Here is a 23,419-nt window from a genome sequence, read left to right on the forward strand (position 1 = left end):
ACAAACACAATAAAAGTAATCTTTAAAGTGATAAAATAAATATGGGATGATAGGGAAGTAAAAAATCAAATTTCTCATCTTTTTGATATATGTCTATTGCTTTCAATAATAACTTGCTTTCAATAATAACTGTAGTATGTTATTCAATTCCTCAGGTCATTTTTAATTCTAAGTATGGAAGTTGTGCCATTTCTCCTCCTCCTATGAGAAAAAAATCCTCATCTTGGGGACACCAAAATTGGATGTGATAGAGTGGACTGGCTAGGGGTTATAACAATTACTCCCGGGATACCTAAAGTCTAGTTTGGAAAAACAAAAACAAACAGAACAGATCACCATCTTATGACTACCCAGTTCCAAACAGGGAAGACATCATAAGTGAATTTCCTGAAGGTCACTTTAACAACTCCTAACATGCTAACCAGCACTTGCTTTTGACCACTGTACAACACTCCTTTTTCCCTCATTCTCCTCAGTATTTTGTGTTTTTTTTTTAACCTACAAAGGCAGCAATATAAGTTACTACACTTACCCTACTTATCTAAACTTTCAGATAACAAATTATATTCCAAGTAGAAATTACTGATACCAAATGGATTCGAATTTTTCATGTGTGATGCTCTATATATGTGCCCATATATGAATGAATATGTGTACATACTTATGAATGTGTATGTATACAGAGAGAGAGAGAGAGAGAGAGAGAGAGAGAAAATATTAGTCAATAGCTCTTAAAGGGTCACTTACATTTTCATATGTGACACTAAAAATTTTCACAAAGAAAAATAACTGAACCAAATGATGTCTCCAGATTCTTATTTATAGATAAAGATGAATCATCAAACAGCTAACATTGATGCTAAAGATCTAACAAGAGACAATTTAACAGATGAGGAGATGCTAACTGTAGCAAGCAGGATAAATCTAGAAGCTGGGAGACAAATGAGGAGATATCACCATATGCACACAACTGAAGTGATTTTTTCCACAACAATGAAACAATATTCCAAAATTTTTTAGTGCAAATGATGACTAAAATAACACCTGTGAGAATGAGTGAATCATTACTTTTGAATCAAAAAGCAGAAAGAGAAGTATGTGACTTTTGCTGTTAAAATAACATCCATGCCATAAAGTATTATTAGCTTAAGCACTGTATTTTTTAATGTAAACAATTAGCACTTAGTTTATTTAACTATTTAAATACACTGTTTAAATTTAGTCATATACTACTAGAAAACATATTTGGCTTTATTTTTCTCATTAAGTTCAAAGAGACACATTACTGTACTGTCAGGTCCAAAGGAAATCTAGACATGATTTAAATTTTCTCTCTCAATTTCTGCCCATACTACTAAGAATCTATGACCAGTGACATAAATATCTGCAATATCAAAATGAGGTATTCATTCTAATTTGACCACATCAAGGTCAGGACCACCACTCTTCTTAGGAGGATATATAGGCGCTACTCTTAAATTGGGAATAATGTCTTATTTAAACACTTGCGCTTTATGAACAGAAAGACAGTAAGAGCTCATACTCAGTATGATGGGGAAATGAAGAACAAGGCTTGAAATTGCATGGCATTCCCTAAGACAATGCATGTGCCAGGAAGGATGTCACAAATATTGTGGTCCTTATAAGGAAGACGATACAGGGTTTTAGAAGAGTCATATGATCCAATCTGTTGTCCAACAGCCTCACTCTGACTGCTATACTGACAACACAATAATCGTGGTAGGATTATAGGTGAGAAATGACAGTGATAGTGGGGAAGCAGAGGTGGTTTTATTTCAGATACACAGAGTCAAGAGAATTTGCTGACAGATTACTTGTAGGGAATGAAGAGAAAGGTCCAAAAACAACCATCAAGTTTATTGCCTAAAGAATAGGAAACAAAGTTGTCATTTCTGAAATGGGAAAAAAAGTTGACCGTTACCTTATTTCTCATTAAATTTTGAGTCTTAAGTACATAGGTTTGTATGGAGCACAAAGCACTTACAAAAATATCACTACTCTGTTGAATAAATAAATAAACATTCTATACATCTAGAATTCAAAAAATCAAAAATCACCAATTTCTTTTTAAGGCAAAAAAAAAAAGAAAATTGCCACTGGACTAATTTGTCACACCCCAGCCACAAGAAATAAGAATTATTTTGCCTCATAAAAATTTAGTAAAAAACTTGAGTTGTAGAGCACTTTCCTAGCATGAGTAAGGTCACAGGTTCAATCCCCATCACTACCAAAAAAAAAAAAAAAAAAAAAAAAAAAAAAAGAGAGAGAGAGAGAGAGAGAGAGAGAAAGAAAAATTTTAAAATTACAAAGCAACAGACATAAATATATCCCTGTATACATGCTGAAGGAAAATCAATATTATTCCACCTTAACACAGTCATTCTTCAAATTGTAATAAAAGGATTAAAAATAATATATCATTTAACAGTAAATATTTTACCTTGTTTTATATCAGCATTTCTTGTAACTTCTGGCAGATAGCAGGGTGGCAAAGGGTATGATGAAAACATTGGCCAAGGATATGGATCATCTCCCTAAAAAACAGCAAGACAAATGACTTTAGGAAGTAGTTTAAAGTAATATTGAATTTTATAGCTTTCTGAAATGTTATTCTATTAAATTGGCTTTTTCACTAAAATTCCAGAGTTGTTGCCCAACTAGCCAAAAGATAATTCACTATTCTAAAAAGTAATAATTAAAATTAAATATACATAAATATTAAATAACCACTGAAGCAGACATGGTAACTTGTTCTTGTGGCTTGGACTGATAATGATGACTTTTACTATATTTTTTCATGAAATAAAAACTGTATCCTTAAAAGAAAACCTGTATTTTCTTTTTTCTCACTAAACTGTTTTCCTTTTGTTGTCAATCATTTCTATCTAATCTTTCCCAGAGTCACAGTCAAAACAAGAATGCTCTTAACAACAAAATAAAACCTCCAGGAGAAACCCAGGCTACATATATTGATGGAAGGAGAGAGACTCCATTTTGTAAGGAAATATAAAAATATAATCATCTAATAAAAAAGTTATGTCATGAAAGATAAATACAGAAAATAAAATATTCAAAAGCACACAGGGAGAATCACAACTTTTTAATAAAACAATAACCTACTCTGCTGCAGAAGCTAGCACTCAATGATCCTTTGACAACAAAAGAACTAATTCAGTTTGAAAGTGTTTACTTGCATCCTGAAGTCTGTCAACTAACAAAAGTTCAACTCTGTGACAGACATTTGGGAGATGTTGTTTAGTGTCACCTGAGTTCACTATCTTGCTTCAAAACATGTCACATAAATATTCCCCCCTCTTCTATCACATCACTTTCTCCAGTATCCTTGGAGGCAAAATCTGTTCCGATGACCCACCAACAAGATTTATTCTTACAAGAATATGTTTTCTTTCTACTGATAAGCCATCAATTATAAAGTCTCTGAAAAAAATAAATCAATTCTGTTACCTCCTTGATAGGATATGATTTGATTTTTAAATCACATCACTGGATTGTAAGGAAAAAAGTAGAAATGCTTGGAAAATAGATTATTTGCCAATGTATCACCTAAAATACAAATAACTAAATTAATTTTGTATCTTATGGCTTTACTAGAGAGGGAAAAATTGATATAATGAGATTAGTGAGATTAATAACAGAATATTTCCTTGATTTATGTTATTGTACCCGAAGAAATGGAATTAATACATCATTTTTACAGTGACTTTATCATATTTTCACCCAAGATCTCTTATATGTTAGACACAGGGCATTCAATTTAAAATTTAAGTATTGCTTATGAGCAGCCTACATATTCTGCCACGGTTAATCCTTTTCTTTCACATCAAACCTAGAGTATCAAGTAATATATGCTATAACATTCCAAGACCTGTCTAGGATGGAGACGAAATATTCTTTTATTTTAAGGTACACACATGAAAATAATGTCAGTTATTGAATATATTATTAATAAATGTCAGTCAAATTGAGGTAATGGCAAGTATGTGACATGTTAACAGGAAATATTATTTATTTTGCAAAAAATCAGAATTTATGACTATGAGCTAAAATAACTAAAGGATAAAGAAAAAATGCCTCTATAAGGGACACAAAATCAAACACTTCATTCAATGGGTCATCTTAGACATGAATTATGAAGTGATACAATTTCATGGAACCATTAATAAAGTTAGGCTTAACCTAAAAAAAAAAAAAATCAGACTTTGAAAGTAGTACTCTGTTAAGACTTCTCCAAAAATGTACACCATCATTCTGTGTGATTTATGTTTTAATTGCTTCTTACTATTACTTAAACCTACTGAATTCAGAAATTAAGAAAACAAACTATAGAAAATTACTTTCTTAACAACTAAACTATAACAAAAAATGTTATTATATCAAGTTCTAATGCCCACCTCCCTCCTTCACCCTTTACTTTAACCTGTGGTTCTCGGAAATCTCTAAGATATTTTCTTCTTGAGCATGTAGTAACATTCTGGATACTTGATACTGAGCCTCTAACAGGAGAAGAGTGTCCAGATCACAGCATACCACATTTAATAACCTATGTAAAGGGGAGAAATAAAAGTATATTTTGTAAAATATGTCCTAAAAGTATAGATGCATTCTTGAGGAACTAAAGTAATACCTACACACAGAAATACAGATCTTATAAGACAAGTTATGAAGATATATTTTTAATTATTTTGAATGATCTTCAAGTTGTTCTTACTGAAATTCTTTTTTTCAAAGACCAATGGACAATTTCTAATCTAGATTTTTTCCCTCTAAATCCACATTGTTAGTTTGAATGTGTGGTGTCCCCCAAAAGCTCACATGTGAGACAATGCAAGAAGGTTCAGAGGAGAAATAATTGGGTTATAAGCATCGTAACCCAATCAGTACATTAGGATAGGAATTAACTGAGTGCTAACTGAAGTGGTAGAGTATGGTTAGAGGAGATGGGAATCGGGGACATGACTTTGGGGCAAATATTTGTATCTGGAAAGTGGAGACCTCTCTCTCTGTTTTCTGATCATCATGTGAGCTGCTTTCCTCTGCCACACTCTTCTGCCATGATGTCCTGCCTCACCTTAAGCCCTGAGAAATGGAGTCCACTATCGATGGATTGAGACTCTGAAACTAGGAGCCCCTAAATAAACCTTTCCTCCTCTATAGTCGTCCTGTTTAGATATTTTAGTCACAGTGGCAAAAACACTGACTAACACACACACAAGAATACTAATGCATCCTCTCAACTGCTACTTATTCTAAAAATTCATCAGGGAACATCAGCAAATTTGAAAATGCCAAAGTGCCACACTTTTCTATCAACAATTAATTAATTACAAAAAGAATGACAGAATAATAATTCTGCCATCAATCTAGGAAATGACCTTTGGGTAAAATGTCAATACCTAGGTATCTCACTGTCAGGGTGGGAACAGCTAACCCACTGATCTATTATAACACCATGAAGAAATGCAGGACTCAAAGGTCTCCTACAGTGCTGCAAGATACACACTGATTCTTGCCCAGAACACTGAACCTAAATCTAATCAGTTATAGCTATCTCATTATCAGTGATAGGAAATACAGGAATTAGAGAAATATATTAAAAGATACCACAAGGTGGAAATAGTTAACCAAATCCAGAATTTGGAGAACACTATACATTATTACATATATTATATCTTTAGTGGGAAAATGGCATTAAAAAAAGAGGTGAAGAGAAAATTGTTACAAATTTTAAAAGAACAGCTAAGCAAATGTGAAGAGTATTTGATATTGATTCAAACTGTAAAAGTGTTTTTTAGTCACACAGAAAAATATGTAATAGCTACTAGATAAGACTAGAGAAATTTTGTTAATTTTATTAAATATAGTAATGGTACAGTGGAAATGGTTTGGGGTTTTGTTCATTTTTGTTATTTCAAATAGGTCTTTATCTGTCAGACTTATATACTGAATTGTTTATAGGTAAAATGGACTCTCTAAAATTTGTCTTAAGGTCCTAAAGTATAATAATGTGTATGTAGTGTATGGGGGGAGATAAAAAATAGCAAAATACTGTTTCTTCAGATAAGTGACAGGTACATGGAAGGTTCATTAATCTACTGATTACTTTCTAACATGTTTAAAAATTCTATGACATTTAGATAAATTGTATGTTGCCTATTCAAAACATACATAAATAAATAGAGAGAAGATGTTTGGCAAACATCTTTACCTATCTGAAATAGCTATTCAATGTCACTCCCTAGCACATGGAAACAATAACCAAAAGCACATAAAAACAAAAGAAAACTCATTAGCAACAATTTAGAGAAATGTTCCATTCATGATTTACAATAGCAAAATCATTTTTGTAAGATACAAATGGAATCAAAATGAAAGAAGTCTAGTTTAAAGACTGTGATGTATGTTGGCATCCTCCTTTCTCATCTTAGAAATGACCCAAAACCAAAGAAAAAGAAGAAAAGTATCATATTATAGAATTTTAACTGCAAAAACGAGTTAAAGGGCAGTCAAAAATAGTGAAAACAGGACAAACACTGCTAGGGAAGGGGGAGATCAAGAAAGTATACCATGGATGTTCATGATAAGAAACAAATTATAAATGTCTTAAAAATAAATAAATTAGGCTTTGGATATGAGGTGTTCCCCCAAATCTCCTGTTGATGTAGGAATATTCAAAGGTGAGACGAATAGATCATGAGAGCTATAACCTAATCAGTTCATCCTAGTTTTCATGGACTCACTAGGTTGTTATTATAGGCAGATGGGGCATGGCTATAGGAGGGGTCACTAGGAACACAGCCTGGACGGATGCATCTGCCCTCCCAAGGGTAGAGGGTACTCTCCCCCACCTCTCTCTCTCTCTCTCTCTCTCTCTCACACACACACACACACACACACACACACATACACACACACACACTCACTCTCTCTGCTTCATGGTTGCCATGAGATGAGCAACTTTCCTCTGCTGGTCCCTTCTGCCATGATGTGGACCTCACCTTGAGCCCAGAGCAATGGAGTAGGCTGTTTACAGACTGAGACATTTGAGACTATAAGTCTCAAATAAACTTTCCCTACTCTACGTTGTTTTTGTCAGGAATTTTAGTCACAGCAGCAAAACATTGACTAAAACCATTAGAAGAAAAATCAAGTAAATTTCTAAAAAATGAGGAATATAAATAAGATGTCAAACTTAATCTAGAGTTCTCAAAAGTGGAAATGTAATACATCAGAAAGCAACATGGGAAAACTTGGCTCCAGTATGGTTCTAAGAAGTATAAGGAGCAAGGCAGAATAAGAAGTCACAGAAAAATCAATTATTAATTATTGGTTAGGTTACAGAGACAATTTTTAACGAACAGAAAATTCATCACCTCCATAGTAAGGTAGAAGTATAAAAAGATAGCCTGAAAAGAGAACAAACACATACAAATTGGGGCCTATAGAAACTTCCAGCTGACCAGGAACCTGATCCTTGCTTCTCTTAAAACATGAGCCTCTTATAAACAGTTGATGATGAAAAAACTCACATCTCTCCCAAAATAAATGCTGCATTTAAGATACATCCAACTTTGCTATTTTTAAAAATTAGGAAAAGTATAGGATATATTAAAAATGTTTCCATTAAATACTTCAAAGCATGACCAAGTTATTCCCCATTAATTAAAAAAAAATATATTTAATGGAGCAAGTACCTTCATTAGGATCGGTGCACAAGGTAAAGCTATATGAACTTAGGGAAGAAATAGAAGAGCAAACAGAAAGTTAAATATGAATGGGCAGAATTAATAAAAAAAGCAGAGGAATAAAAATAGAAATTCAAGTACAAGTGAAAACACTAAACAGGAAAAGATGCCATTAAAAATGCAGTAATAAGGAGCCAGGGCTGGGGCCCTATGGTAGAGCACTTGTCTTGCACCTGTGAGGAGGAACTGGGTTTGATCCTTAGCACCACATAAAAATAAATAAATGTGTCCATCTATAAGTAAAAAAAAAAATTAAATTTAAATGCAGCAATGAACACGGAAACAGATGAGAAGAATGTGGAAAATACAATGGAAATAAGTTTAAATGACTGATTTCTTGAAGAGAAAACTGAAATAATCTAACAGGGAATACCTTTAAAGATCCTGAGCAAGAACATCTTCCTGACAGAAAAGAAGTATGAATGTAAAAATATCAAGAGTACAGTATATCCCAGGGTAAACTGAACCTAAAGTGTCAACACCAAGATATAGCTTGGTATGTTAGTGGACTTTAAGAAAATTAAAAAAGAGAAAGGGAAAGGTACACTGAGGTGAGGTGAGGTGAAGTGAGTTGAGTTGAGGTGAGTTGAGGTGAGGGAAGGGGTTGGGTCATTCAATCATTCAGGTATCCAGAAAAATAGAGGAAGTCACTAAAACCGTGGGGAAAAAAATCCAGTTGTCATTAGGCGTGGCCAGAGTAACATTCAATACCGATAGAGCAATGGAATAACAGTGGAAGGACGTCTAACATTGGGAGATAATTTAAATGTATTACACAACTCCCAAATTAAGCAGCAAAGTAATGACATACAAACAAAAGTTAGGATATAGACTCTGATATAAAAATTTAAAGTTGTGTTAACAAGTAGATGGGATTTTTTGCTAGACAGTATGTGAAGTGAAAGGAAGACAGAAGTCAAGGATGCCTATTGGTGTTTAGCTCAAATAATAGTAAAAATCAAGTCATCTTTAACGAAGATATGTAGACTGCAGGTTAATAAGGATTAAGGAGAAATTAGTCAACTCTTTCTCTTTAGGCTACTAAATTGATGAATAGGTGATAAAAATGACCATCAATAGATCTCCAGCTTAGGATATAAAAGGAGGAGTATATGGGTGGATAAGGTGGGCAATGAGGTAATGCAAGGTAAACTGGAGCAAATCTGCTTATGAGCAAATACACGCCTGAATCAAATTCTCACTAGAGAATGAATAAATCAAAAACTCAAATAAGTGACATAGACTTACAAGCACGAGGAATAATGTAAAGCTCAACAAATATGATCCATTACTAAACTTAAATAGACTACTGTGACCAAGCACAATTCATTCTAGGAAGAAAAAAGTTTTAATATTAAACTATGTCCTGATGTAATTTGTAACATCAAAATGTAATATAAAAAACATAATTATCTGATGAGATGCTTAAAAGATCTTTGATTTAAAAATGTAACATCTTCTCTATTTCCTGTCCTCCAAAAAATCCTAAATAAAGGATACTTCTTTAGTTTGGTTTAAAAACAAATCTAACTCAATACAATGGCTAACTCAAACAGAAAAGGTATCCCCATTAATGTCACAAAAGGTAAAACTGTACACCCCCTTCCCCTTTTGAAGAAAAGGGAGGAGTTTTATTTTCAAGAGTCTAAGAATTTACTAATGGGCATTTTATTTCAAAAAGGATGGAGCAAAACTGGTGGTCTAACAAAGGGCTCCTGGGCCAGATCACCCCAGACCCTTGCCCACCCTATGCCCAATACCTGTTTCAGAGGGATGGTTGATAACAGAGGGAGAACTTTTGAGAAAGGCAGGGAGGTAAGATAGATTCCCCCAGGGTTTCTACTTAACATTGAAGGGAGTAGACAGACCCACATTCATAAAATGGAAAATAAATAAAAATCAAACCAGGAAGCACAATTTAAGGCCTGTGTTGGCTATGAGATCAACGTAAAGCAACTAGCTACTTGCAAAGGTGCCCATGGCTGGCCTCAGTGAGGGAAGGTGAGGGTCAGACTCACTGGCCACCCTTCCTGCTCCCACCATCTCACAAAAGGAATGAGGGACAAGAGAGAAGATGACTTTTATTTTAAACATGTGATACCTTGTGAATACAGTAATAAGAATCAATAACATAAGGTAAGCAGCCATAGTGGTACCTGAGCCAGTGTTGCTTCAGCTATAATGAAATTCCTCACTTTTTGTTGTTTTATGGGGCTATTTTTTTTCTCTTTTTGTTATTTTTATTGTTCATTTGATTTGTATGCATCACTAATAAAAAGCAAACACCCCATTCTGCTCTGGCTGCTACAGTATGCTTTGGTGGTAGGGATGTGGGTTGGGTACAGAGTCCGGTCCCTGGAACAGACACCGGGTCCTTCCCCAAACTGGACTTTAAGGTACTTGCCCTGTTTATTTTTTAAACATCATTCTCATCATTCTGGAAATTCAACCCAATGCTAAGACAAAAATAATGAGATGTGCTATCTAAAAGGAATATGATGTTCATTGAAAGAAGAATATGATATTAATTATATGTGCGCGTCCCTCCCAATGATGTAAAATGCAATTTATTTTTAAAAATGCTGATTAAATACCTATTAAGTGCCTACCATTGTTTTAGGTGCTGGGGATATACCATTGAATATTTTATACACAAAAATTTCAGTCCCTATGGAACTTAAAATACTAGAGCTGGGAAATAAACTATGAACAAAATAAATACAAAACCAAAACACAAAATGGATATAGCTAAAGCAGGGAAGTAAAAAAAAGAAAAAAGAAGTTCCAACAAAGGAATGGTAGAAATGGACCACTGTGTGTCATTCTAAATAAAGTGATCATGAAAGAATCCCCTAAAATGGTGACACCTCAGTGCATACCATACAAAATGAGGGAGTAAGCCAGGGAGTTATTAGTGGGGGTGGGGGGAATTCTCCAATCAGAACAAACCACTTTAGCCAAGTCCCAATGTGGAATCATTTCTACCATGTTTGAAGAACATTAAGGGGCCAATGTTGCTGAAGTGAAATGAGAAAAGGAGAAGTATTAGGAGATAAGGTCAAAGCAATAATATGAGTCCAAATATCACAGGTGCCAGATCAAACAGGTCATTGTATTGACTCTGGATTTTTGTATGGTGATCTAAAAACAGCCACTGAAGTCCAGTTTCATTCTATGAGAAACTGGGAGTATAACTTTGAAATGATTTGTGTTTCAGTGGAATCTCTGTGCCTTCTATGTACAGAATAGACTAAAATTAGGAGCAGATGTAGGGAAAACATTTTAAAAAGCTATAACAATAATTTAGATAAGACAGTTGCTTAAAATAGGCTACTGTAATGATTTGTTGATTGAAAGGAGTAGCTATGTGATAGATTCTTATAGGGACACCCTATCAGTCCCACCTCTAGTGATCATACCTCTTGTGAACCCTTTTCCTTGAGTGATGTCTTAAGTATGTAAAGAAATGCAATACCATTTGCTTCAGGACTGATACCCACCCTGTATATGCTACCTGCCTATTGAGCCACCTAGTAGCTGATTTGGGTATCAGATCAACCATCACATATCACAGGGCTTGTGTTCAAGTATCCTTTACATAATAGCCTAACCCTACATTGTTCACCTCATTTCAGCTCATCACATAGCATTATATTATCTCACATCCTATCAAGAATAGTTAATATAGTACAAAAAGATACTATAAGAGAGACTGTATTCACATAACTCTTATTATAGCATATTGTCAAAAATGTTCTAAATTATTTATTATGATTGTCAGTATTTACTATGCCTAATTTACAACTTAAATTTTATCACATATATGTGTATAAGTATGTATAGGAAAAAGTACTATATATATGTATATGTATAAACAGATTTATACACACACACACACACACACACACACACGCATACATACATTTTAATACTATCAGTGGCTTTATGCATTCCTCAGGAATTTTGGTATGTATTTTCCATGGAAAAGGGAGAACTAGTGTAAAAACTCCAGGGTTAACACCTAAGGAAGTAAATATAATGTTGCCATTTTGTTGATAAGGAGTAAACAAGAAGTGGGGTTGTATATGTGTATGTGTGTTATAATATATATATATATTATAACACACATACACATAATAATACACACACACGTAAATATATATGAAAATATTATATAGGATGGCCATTAAAGAAATATGTCAAAAACTACATAAATTTACTTATAACACAACATCAAAAAACAATTACAGGGCCTGAGGTGGTGGCTCAGTGCTAGAGTGCTTGCCTAGCATGTGTGAGGCACTGAATTCAATTCTCAGCACCACATACGAATAAATAAAAAAATAAAGGTCCATTGACAACTAAAACATATTTTTTAAAAAATCTAATTACAGCATTACTATGGAAAACAGAAATCCTGTTAGTAAAAACAAAAATATAACAGATGATGAAAAAATATTAAAAGCACATAAGCTATACAAAGATACATATGTAACTGAAGTATACAAATATTTCAATAGACTCAGCTCTTACCTAAATTAGAATATTAAATATTGTAAATGTGCATTTTCCTCTGATTCATTCAGAATTTAACTTAATATACTCTGTAATAATTTCGCCAAAACTAAGATTGTATAGAGCCCAAAATATCTACACTAGAATCTCAAGAGAATTTATTTAAAAATTCATATTTTTATGCAATCTAATAGACATTTATCTCTATCAGGTGCTTACCATGTTCTAAATTTGGGAGAGGTACAGCATATTTAGTCTCACAATAGCTTTGTAAGGTATAGTTACTGTCAACATTTAACACATAAGGAAACATGGAGAGGTTAAGAATTTTGCTGTAGGAACTCTTATGTATTTATTGCCTTCAAGTAGCACCTCATCCTCAAGAGTTCTACACTGTTTGGGTTTCTGGGAACCATAAGAATTATAATAGTGGGGTAGGATTGTCATATCCCTTAGCTTTGTATGAAAAAGGGAATAAACTAACAGCTACTGTATTTGACTACACTCTTAGGTTTCTATGAATGAAACCTTATCTTGATAAAAGTAACCTAACAAGGCACAGACTAAGGTTTATGAGTGGAATAGACAGTCTACTGTTAACATTCTCAGATTCATGCCTGCATGTTTTCCTAAAACTTTTATTTTTAATTTGTTGATTTCTCTATACAAATGTATTTTAAATTATTTTTATTTATCTTTTTCTTTAAAAGATCGAAAAATGATTCTTAGAACTTTTATCTCATTTACCAATAAATTTAGTTTTACCATGAATAATTGTTGACTTTCTTTGGAATGTAGCCAGGTTGTTTTATATGTAAAATAAGCATATGATTTTTTTTATAAATTTAGGAAATTTGCACTGGGATCAACAAAAATTAAATCTGACAATTTTAGACAATATGCCTTTATAGTTTTCTCAAACTTTAATCCAAGGCAGTCTTGACTGTCCTACTATCTGAGAGATTATTGTGAAAATTTACTCTACTGATGATATTAACTATACCTGTGTGAGCAGGACATAGCTGGTACTCCAGATGTTTTAGTAAAGCATAGGTATGCCAGAGAGTGACTGACTCATAAATAAAATTCAAGAGGCTTGCCATCTCAGTAAAGTTTCTGAAAACTAGTGACCTGGAATGTTGATATATCACCTATAAAATGCACCATAAATTGCTAAATTTTACATCATTTATCACCAAGAAAATGGCACAGTTCATGATTTTAGAACTCTTGAATTTTAGAAGCAATATCTACCATATTTAAGTGTACTGCTTATCAATCGTATCAATTTTGAGTATGACCCAAAACAAAAATAAGATGTAAAATTCAGGCAGGCTCCAAATCAAGAAAGTCTATCATGTGGACCTTTAATTCAGCAGATTCTATACTGCTCAATGTTTCAGGAACAAACTGGATATTACAAGAAGATTTTGGTGTGGTTTGGGAGGCAGAGGCAGGAAAATCAAAAGTTCTAAGCCAGCCTCAGTAACATCAAGGCCCTAAGCAACTCGGTGAGACCCTGTCTCTAAATAAAATACAAAATAGGGTTGGGAATGTGGCTCAGTGGTTGAGTGCCCCTGAGTTCAATCCCCAGTACAAAAAAAAAAAAACAAAAAACAAAGAAGCAGCTTTTGGCAAGGTGGAACAAGAATCACACACAATGCTAATTAGAATAAGTTATACTCCATGTATGTATAATGTCAAAATACACTCTACTATCATGTATATCTTTAAAAAAAAATATTTTTAAAGAGAAAAAAAGAATCACACATAAACCTCTAGAATTTTAGAGTGAATTCATGGTCCCTTTACTAAAAAACTATTCATATTTTTTGACCCTTAATAAAAAATAATTTCAAGCTCCTATCACCATGGCCACTTTGTTCATAATCCCAATTAGAACAAGCACAAGAGGAGTTGAGGAAAGAGCCTACCCATCAACAAAAGAGATTATTTTGCCTCCTTTGCAGAAGTAGGGAGCCCTTAAAAGAACATTTACACAAGTCGATATTAATCTATCAATTTATTTTCAGAGGACCATCTTTTCCATCAATCTTCTTAAACTAATTCTCCAATCTTTCTTATTCTGAACTCCTAACCACCCAGCCCTTCCATTAGTCATGGTCCATAAAACTACATAAATAATTTCCTAAAGTCTTATCTCCTTCCAGACAAAGTGAAAAAATAGATATGTATTTCAACTTTTCCTCTTTGAAAGTTATAAATTTCTGACAGTTCAATTCTATCATGTGCTTGTGTTGTCAGAGTACTATCTAAAAATGAGGCTTAATATTTGTTTTTCTTCCCTAGTTAGCTAGTCAGAAAAAATTTTCCATGAGCCATAGGTGTGTATTGTTAATGTCAGCCATATGTTCATACAATTTTCAATACACATGCACTCTTAGGGCCAGTTCAAGTTTGTCTTACAAGTGCTGCTTTGCACAATTTAACTGCTTTGCACAAATTAGAAAATTTTTATCACATTCATTATCAGACTGTTTGCTAAATGTGCAAAGAAATTACCAATGAGCTGAACAATATGAATTCCCTCATCACAGATGAGGGATATTTATTAATGAGTGCCCAGACTGCAACAAGTAGGGGCCAACACTGGACTCAAGATATAAGACATAACAGGAGGAACAACCAGCTACCTAGTGGCAGGCTGATGACATTAAACATCTTCTTACCCAAGACATAGACTTCACATCCTTGGCCACCCTGCTTCTCTATGAAACTCTATCTTACTACATGTGGACTTACAGATGCTTCACCAAGGTTCATGCCATCAATAAAACACTACTTCTGACCAAGAAACTAACTTAACAAAAGAAGTAAAGCACTGAGCAAATATCCACGGAGTTCACCACTCTTTTGTTGCACCCTATTTCCCCAAAGCAATTTATCTTGGTATTAGTGGAATGACATGTTGCATACTCGTAATGACATCACACAGGACACAACACCTTGCAGTGCTATTCTCTAAGATGCTCTAAAACAGAAACCAATAAATGGTGTTATTGCTCTTATAATTGTAACGTATGGGTCTAAGAACTAAGGGGTAGAAGAGGAAATGAAGGCTTCCTTTGGTTTTCTAACCCATTAACTTATGGGTGTAAGAGGTGGGTGTTTTAAGATCTTATTATAAAGAGGAGTATTCTACTGGCCTGAACATTTAAACTTTTCCCTACCCTCTAAGGCTTCCTTATATCCTTATAACCAATAAGGAGAATAAAGTAAGTGTGTTGGCTGGAGGAACAGATCATGATTATCACTGAAAACAAGCCTATGGCTATACAACTGAGGCAAAGGGGATAAAGCTGATATCTAAGGGATCCCCTGTAGCACTCTCCAAGGATAGTGTTAAAAATTAATGGAAGGTTTATGCAACCCAATACAGACAAGACCATTATGGCCTCCAGAACCACAAATATAAAGCTCTACATATAGAACTAAAGCTTAAGATTTTTTAAATGCTCTAACCAGCTATTTGAAAAACAAACTAAAATAGAACAGCTGGTAGGGGAAGTTATAAATGCCATCTAAAGTCTCAAGTTTACTTGTAGAGATAAGAATTGCGTTTCATCAACCATATTTTCAATCTTTCTCTGTTAAGTAAACATTTATATAGTAATCAATTTCCTTTTTCTTTCATCTCTGTTTCCCTTTTTATATAGGCTATTGATTTTGTAATTTGGACTACAGGTTATAGTGTATGATGATATGATTGTAAATGAACTAACAAAGAAAGAAAATCACCAAACACTGATAGAAGAGGATAAGAACATTTTTGTTTGTAAGAGGGAAATTACACTGTAGTAGGTGAGAGTTATTGCTGTTTGGGACTTTAGTGCTCTGAGGTTTAAATGATTCAAAATACCTGAAGTGCTTAGAACAGTCCTGGCAATAGTAAGCACTTCTTCAAATATTAGACATTATTATATTTTTGTATAATAGGCTTGAGATTCATTGCTGTTAGACAAACAGGAAAAAAACTAAACAAGTGGAAAAATGATGTCTTATTAATTAATTCCAAGAAAAATAAATGGGTGAGGGAAAAATATATAATCACAATATATCTTTAAAATAGCAGTAAACAGCATTTAATATTTTGTTGTTGTTGTTGTTGTTGTTGTTAAATGCTGACTCACTCTTCATTCAAACCATGCAGTTTTGTTTAGGATTCCCATTTCAGATAAAGTCAACACTGTTTATAAGTACTATCTTCTCATCTACTGCTGCTGTTGATGCCTATGAGTGTAGTGTTCATGACTGTTAGGTAGATCATAGTTTATAACACTTGGTGCACATCAATCCTAAGAACCAATGAGTTAGTCATGATCAGAACACAGATTCCCTCGGATCAGAATTCCCTCATGAAACATCTTTCTCTTACTGGTCCATGTCACCATGCAGAGCAGAAACTGTGAAGTCCCGGGCATACACTTTCTCAGCAAACCAATACATCTTGTGCCTTGTATTGAGAAAAAATAACTGCCTGCTCAATGGTCAGTGTCTCATACAAGTCACAAAGTATATCCAAGTTAATCCTCCCTTTTAACATTAAAATTGTTTGATTTCTTCAAGAGTCAATTCTTCTTCCTCACCAGAATTCAAATGGGGTCTTTCATGAATTTCTGCTCACTTCCAATACAACCAGATTATCTGTTTTTAATTTTTGGAAAACCTTGCAGATTTGATTGTTAAACCCTCAGCTTATCATTTCATCTACAATTTTGATAGCTTTCAGGTGAGCATTTGATTCCCCTACACTGTTTACTTACATTGAATTTTTGAGTCAGTAGTTTTCTTTGTGTTATGAACTAAAAGTGAAAAGGAGAATAAAGAGAAGTCACTTGAACAATTAATCCTATATAAAGACATGTGCTTAGTCATCTTTTCTTACTTTCCGACTATAATTATTATGATATTATTATTATTACTATTATTATTATTAGTATAATTATTATTATTACTGGTGCTGGACATTGAACCCAGGGCCTTGTGCATGATAGGCAAGCACTGTACCAGCTGAGCTATATCCCCAGCCACTTTCTGATTATTATAACCATATTCATTACATGATATTATTCTATAAAGATTTAACCAGAAAAAAATTATAACCCTTTCCATTGTATTCTACTACAACTATAATCTTGCTTATTATTTTAAAATTTGAAAAATGTTATGTAATTGTTTGTTTCACTTTGTTTGAGAAATTTATATTATTTGTATCTTTGGCAATTTGAAAGTGATTCTTAAATTTTACTCATAATCATTAACTATAGAATGGTATATATGCATTGTAATTTTATTCGATACACTTCCTAGGGTATCTTGCTAAAGGGTCCTCTGTAGGAAAACTAATATTTAATTTTAAAATGCTCTTACTACTTGAAGAAATCACTTGGTGCTTGGCAATAGACTTGGCACCTATGAATATAGTTAAAATAAGAAGACATATAGTTTTTTTGAAGACGATATAAAGATGACTATAACAATCTGAAAAGATGTTGGAAATCGTTAGCATTAGGGAGATGCAATCTGAGACCATCTTGAGGCATCATCACACTTCATAGGTTAAACAAAGATAACCAAAGTGGTAATACCAGATACAGATGATACAGGACGCAGAGAAACTGGATCTCTCATACCTTGCTGGTGAATACTGAGAATGGTACAGCCACTCTGAAAACAGGTCACTAGTTTCTTAAACAAGTAAACCTACCCTTATCACAGGGCCCAGCTCTGACTCTGGTGGATGTTTATTCCAATAAAAAGGAATGAAATGTTCACCCATGCAGCAACTCAGGTGAATCCCAAGGATATCATGCTGCATGGAAAAAGGCCAATCTCAAAAGTCATATAGTGCATGATTCCATTCATAAAACATTCTTGAGATGACAAAATTATGGAGAGGGAGAAAAAATTAGTGGATAGTGATGGGGGTGGTGTTGGCAGTGATGTTGTAAAAGGGTAGCAAGAGGGAAGAGAACTGGAGGACATTATATTAAGCAAAACAAGTCAGGCACAGAAAGACAAATACTGCCTGTTCACACTTACATGTGGAAACTAAAGGTGATCTCAAAGAAGTACAAGAAAGAATCCTGGTAACAGAGCCTGGGAGAGGTGTGTGTGGGTGTGTAGACAGAGGATGATTAATAGGTGCAGGGGTGCAGATGGATGGAATGACTCCTTATTTTGTGTAACATGTAGGATAACTACGGCTCACAATAAGTAATATTTCAAAACAGCTAATAATGAGAATTTTGAATGTTCCCCACACAAAGAATTGGCATGTCCTCTGTGAGAGATATGCCCATGATATGATTATTATACATTGTATTTATATACTGAAATGCCACTGTATACATATATTAAATGCTATGATTACCATATGTAAACTCTACACATACACACAGACATACACACAACAGAAAATAGAAAGTGAAAAGAGAAATTTTAGTGGCAATGGAATAGTTCTCTATCTGGTTTGTATTGGTCACTACACAGATGATACAATGTCATAGAACTACAACACATTGTTCTAACATTGGTTGGTCTTCCTAGTTTTGATATTGCACTACAGTTTTATAAGAAGAAACCATTGGGGAAACCGAGTGGAAGGTACATACTACTGTTCTATACTTCCTTTAACACTTTCTGTGACTCTATAATTTTTCAAAACAACAAAATCCCTTCACTTATTTCTTCCCAACTTGAATTGAGTTCTAAAAAGGCAATACACTATTTTCTCTTTCTTTCCTCAATGCAATTTTCCATTATTTTATGTTACCATTGTTATGTTCTGGTGGGTTTCAAAACTCACTAGATTGAGCTTTCTCAGCAATGTTTTCTGCTTTTGTAACAGTAAATACAATGTTATGAAGAAAAAGTTTTGCAATCTCTGTACTCAAGCATAAGGCTAATTAATACACAGAACATAGTATGTTCATTCAGGAAACAGATATGCTTACATAGAAGGAAAATTTATTTTTAAGATAAACATTCAAAATATTGTATCAAATAGCTGAAGTAGTGATAGCTATCCATTTTTAGAAATATATAAATCTTCGCTTTTGACAAGTTGGTTATACTCAAGACATTACCAAATTGTAACTTGCTTTCCTATTCTATATCACATATTTAATGTGAACAGAAAAATAAACAGGAATACATTTTCAATTTATTCCCCAATCAAATGAAACACTATACAATGAAGTGCTTTGCATTTTCATTTGTTGCACAGATGTGTCTGGAAGAAACTTGACTTGAAATCTGGCATATCTAGCCATCAGTTATTCTCAGTGTGATACAGAGGATATACTTTTTAACTACTATTTTTACTGCTAAAGTTTCCTTGAAAGCACTATTCAGGGATGATTAGGAAAATTTTTGAAATAAATAGTGAGATATTTATCCACTAGAGATACTTGGCTTAGGTCACAAGTTTAGAGAATAAACTATCAACTGTATACCAAGAAATCTAATTAATTTATGATTTTTCCTTATAAAGCCTAAGGGATCACCTTATTTGTCAAAATTCTTTCAGTCTCTCACAAAAACTAAAAAATCAACATCCCAAGGAGAATTCTGATAGAACACTTAAATTGTTAAACATTTCTGCATATGAACATTTGCTCTAAAAAGATTTTTATACTTCTCTCTCTGTATATATTTGTTAAATGTCTTTATGAGATAAAATATAAAAAGTGTTCCTGTAAGAAACTTTTTAAAACTTATTAAGGCCCCTTTCTATATAATAAAGCAACGTTTATATTATTACTTTTAACAACTTCAATTCTTGGCTATTCTTATGTGCAGAAGTATATATTTTAGCAAAACTATTTCAACAAATACTTTTCCTTTTAGCTTCAAGTCTATTATATACTTTACACGGAGCTTAAAGTGCTGCATTGTTCTTGGAGTTGTTTTTCAGTCTTTCTTTTCATGATATTATATGCCCCTTAATAAATTCCATGAGAACAAAGCTCCAGAGTCCATGATCCTGAGGATGAAGTGGCTTGTATGGGGGATATTCAAGATAAAGTTGCTATTAATTGTGTACCCAAACCATCAAATTCCTTTAGAAGCATTAATCCTGAATATGAAAGGAGAAGAAATGTGTTGCCATGTGACAATACTATTCTTGTAGCCAAGGTGAGCTAAGGTCCTAGGCCAAAGACTACTGTGGTTTAGCCTTCCTTAGTGTGGCTCAGCCTTGCTCACTGTAAGTGCCACCTCCAGCTTCATAAGCTCCCTGTGCTCAGCACTGGCCCACTCTTGTATAAAAAAAAATAAAAGCTGCATTTAGCCCTAAGCCTTACATAAAATAGAAAATGTATTTCTTAACTTAGTGACCCAGATTTCCTTTCAATGGGAAGGAGAATATCATCCCTTTCTTACTGGTTAATGGAAATTGCCAGGTAAAGTATGTATAATCACTCAAAAATTCTAAAGTAATTAAACTACTGAATGGACATTCCACATCTCTCCACCACCACTACTCTTAATCCTCATGCACACACACACATTAAGCCAAAGAACAATAGCTCATGTCTTTATATAACCAGCCCTAGCTAAGAGCTGAGATTGGCACTGTGAAATAGACAGAAATATTGGTTTGAAGTCCTGTTGCTTTGGCATTTTCCAGAACATCTTAAAATGTCAGTGGTGAATATATGTTCAAATATTGTTGTCTGGCAAGTTGCCCAGGGCTCCAAAATAAGATAGAATAAGTCCACATTTTATTAGTTACTGTGAAAGTTCCATAAAGCTTATCAGTTGGTTCTTAAGTCGCATTAGTTAAAGTCACCTGACTAGTTTTTCAGTTGTCAACTCTATCATTGTCCTTGCTGAAGACCACAAGGTGTGTCAACACAGATGGACCCAAGGATTCAATGAAGCACTCCCTCAGCTTGTCAATGAGAGGAACTCTCTGTGGCTCCCACACACATCCTCAGGTGGATGGGCACTCCAGGATTCCATACCCTCATTTGCTTATTCATCTTGATCTGATTTTGTTCTGTATACACATAAATGACTTGGAAACTCTCAGCGTGGCTGCTAGAGAAGTAAATCAAAGGGCTTCCTAAGCCTGAATCCAACTTAGGTCTTCAGAAGCAACAATTGAACTTCTTTCTCTTGCTCTACCAGGATAGGAAGGATACAGCACTATTTCCAACCAGTTCCCTAATTAAAATACCTTCAGAGTTGTCATTGTTTTTTAAAGTAGTTACTAAGCTGACTAAATAAGATTACATAGACTCAGCATCTCTAGGAAACCATCTCAGGTAGAATATGGAGTGAGAAATGTTATTTTTAACCCACATATTACAGCAAGAGATTAGCACTTGTGAAATTAGATTGTTGAAAAACTGCCTCATGAGGTTACTGAATTTCTTTATAGCCCTGAAGATACATGAATCTCTGCACATACACAGATGAAAGTCCACACATTTTTTGTTAGGACAGTCATTTTGCGTATGATTCATTGGTATCTAAAACTCAAATTCAAATTCATTATGTATTTGTGCCACTGGTGATTTGAATGACTTTGTGATCAATCTCAATTGCATAGGTTTAAAAAAGATTGTTTACATGATTTTTGTTTGTTTGTTTTGGTATGGGATTAAACCCAGGGATGCTTAAACACTGAGCCACATTCCCAGTTCTATTTATTTTATTTTGGGACAGAGTGTCTCTAAATTGCTGAGGCTGGCTTGGAACCCCTGGAATTAAAGGAATCTGTCACCACACCCTGCTTGGTTTACAAGATTTTTTTTTTTTTTTTTTAATCCATGTCCTCATAAGACTAAGCCTTGATAAACAGGTAAAAAGTCCGATAGATAGGCACAAACTATTTTTAAAATAGTTTTCCTAAAGATCAGATTATTTTGAAGTTATAGAAATAATATTATTCTTTTTGTTTCTTTTAGTAACGTCATTGTTTGGTGCATTACAATTGTTCAAAATAATGGCCTTTCTTATTACACATTGGTACATTCACATAACCTAATTTGGGTTATTAGATTTCCCAGTACCTTCTCTTACTCCTCCCTCTCCTCATGTCTGGAAATCACTTATTATCATCCCTGAGAAGGACATGAAAAAAGGAAATAAATTGCTGGATGACAGTTCTTCAGTGCCAAGGATCATTCAAAGTATCACCTACAGTGCATTGCTCCCAAATTGGGGGCAGAGAAGAGGAAGCTACTCTGGTTAACTGTTGCAGGGTTTGATCAGTTCAATGGATTTTGGTCTTTGTTATATTTTGCCTGTCCCAAATACAAGTTTTTCAAATGGACAAGCTAACCAGAAAAGCTGCTCCAGTCCCTTCTGTCCAGTCTAGTCTTTCTTACTCTAAGCAAATCATCCTAATGTTCCTCCCCAGCAACTGAGGAAACAAAGACTTGTGATAGACATGAAAGAAAACTCCATTTTTTTATATCATTTGATACTCACTCCATGTCCATAAATTACTAAAGGGTTAGGGTCTGTAAACAAGTCAGGATGGCGCCTGGCATTTTGCCAGAGGGAGTGGTTTGTGAAGTAATGCCAGGGAGCCTTTAAGTGTGGAGATTCCTTATTGGTTGACTGCTGTATCTAGTTTATGTTAATTAAGATAAGCTGTGTGGAATGTATATATACCCCTCCTGTCTTACAATAAACAGCTCCCACTCCTGCTGTATCAATGTACACAAGTTGCTCCTCACACCCCGGTTATTTTGCTGCAGCCGGACTTTGGCACTAAAGGTTTGCAATAAATCATCTCAAATACTATTTCATCTGTGCTCATAAAAAGTATACACATTTTAATTGTTGGAACCTTTTACCTCTCTTGGGACCCAGGCCATTATTGGTTGGTGGCTGAGGTGGCCTCATGGGTTCTTCCAGAGCCTTTCCGTATACATGACCTGGCTGGATTGGTGTTCGCAGGCTTTTAGCCTCTGCATGGGCTTTTGACCTTAGTGCTGCCTAATGGTTTAATCTGAAATCTTCCTAGGCCCCTTAGTGATAGTGACGTACCTGCCCCTTATTCGTTCTTCCTACTGTCTTTTCCTACTCTCTCCTTCTATCACTATATGAACTTGTCCCTGACAAAATAAAGTTGAGACTGT

Source organism: Callospermophilus lateralis, chromosome 6, assembly GCF_048772815.1.
Source record: "Callospermophilus lateralis isolate mCalLat2 chromosome 6, mCalLat2.hap1, whole genome shotgun sequence".
NCBI classification, from domain to species: Eukaryota; Metazoa; Chordata; class Mammalia; order Rodentia; family Sciuridae; genus Callospermophilus; species Callospermophilus lateralis.